Here is a 1,774-nt window from a genome sequence, read left to right as displayed (position 1 = left end):
TCTTTATCATGTAACACTCCCTCTCAAACTTGGATTGGATGCTTCGATTAATCCAAGTTTGGCGTGACAAGCTCGAAACAGATTGGGGGCGAGGGCTTTTGTCAAGATGTCAGCTGTTTGTTCAGTGCTGGAAATTGGGAGCAACTTCGTCACCCCCTTTTGCCATTTATCCCTCACGACATGGCAATCAACCTCAATATGCTTTGTCCGTTCGTAAAAGACAGGATTAGCGGCTATGTGCAGAGCTGACTGACTATCACAAAAGATTCTTATCGGTTTTCCCTGATCCACCTGCAACTCTTCTAGTATGAACCTTAGCCACTGTGCCTCCTTGGTTGCTGCTACAAGGGCCTTATATTCTGCTTCACAGGATGATGTAGCAACTATATCCTATTTCTTACTTTTCCAGGAGATGATTAATGTACCCAGATAGAAACAATACCCTGTAATTGATCTTCGTGAATCAGGACGTGTCCCCCAATCACTGTCAGAGAACCCTGATGGAAGTAAATCTGTGTTAGCTGAGAAGAATAAACCCAAGGCTGGTGCACCCTTGAGATATCTGAAGATCCGCAAAGCTGCCTCAAAGTGTTTGTCTGTTGCACAGTCAAGGAACTGACTGAGTTTTGCTACGTCATAGCAGAGCTCTGGTCGGGTGTTGGTAAGGTAGAGGAGTCGCCCTATAAGTTTTCGATACTCTGAAGTTGATGCAAGGACAATGCCCGAGCTCTTTGATAAATGTGTGGTTTAGTCCATAGGTGTCGAATAAGGAGATCAAGGCAGTATTTTTGTTGGCAAATGGCAATCTGATGAGCGGATAATTTATATGCTTTTTGGCATTGTTTTTAATATGTTTTAGTAGAATCTAGTTACTTTTAGGGATGTTTTCATTAGTTTTATGTTAAATTCACATTTCTGGACTTTACTATGAGTTTGTGTGTTTTTCTGTGATTTTAGGTATTTTCTGGCTGAAATTGAGGGACTTGAGCAAAAATCAGATTCAGAGGTTGAAGAAGGACTGCTGATATTGTTGGATTCTGACCTCCCTGCACTCAAAATGGATTTTCTAGAGCTACAGAACTCAAAATGGCGCGCTTCCAATTGAGTTGAAAAGTAGACATCCAGAGCTTTCCATCAATATATAATAGTCCATACTTTGCCCAAGTTTAGATGATGCAAACTGGCGTTCAACGCCAGCTCTCTGCTCAATTCTGGCGTCCAGCGCCAGAAACAAGTTGCAAAGTGAAGTTCAACGCCCAAAATGGCACAAAAGCTGGCGTTCAACTCCAAGAATGACCTCTCCATGTGTAGACTTCAAGCTCAGCCCAAGCACACACCAAGTGGGCCCCAGAAGTGGATTTATGCATCAATTACTTACTTCTGTAAACCCTAGTAGCTAGTTTATTATAAATAGGACTTTTTATTATCATCTTCGGATCATCCTGGATTGTATTTTAATCCTGTGATCTCGTTTTGGGGGCTGGCCATCTCGGTCATGCCTGGACCTTTCACTTATGTATTTTCAACGGTAGAGTTTCTACACTCCATAGATTAAGGTGTGGAGCTCTGCTGTTCCTCAAAGATTAATGCAAAGTACTACTGTTTTTCTATTCAATTCAACTTATTCCGCTTCTAAGATATTCATTCGCACTTCAACCTGAATGTGATGAACGTGACAATCATCATCATTCCCTATGAACGCGTGCCTGACAACCACTTCCGTTCTACCTTAGATTGAATGAGTATCTCTTAGATCTCTTAATCAGAATCTTCG

This window comes from Arachis ipaensis, chromosome B05 (assembly GCF_000816755.2).
Source record: "Arachis ipaensis cultivar K30076 chromosome B05, Araip1.1, whole genome shotgun sequence".
Taxonomy (NCBI): domain Eukaryota; kingdom Viridiplantae; phylum Streptophyta; class Magnoliopsida; order Fabales; family Fabaceae; genus Arachis; species Arachis ipaensis.
This window is presented reverse-complemented; position numbering follows the sequence as displayed.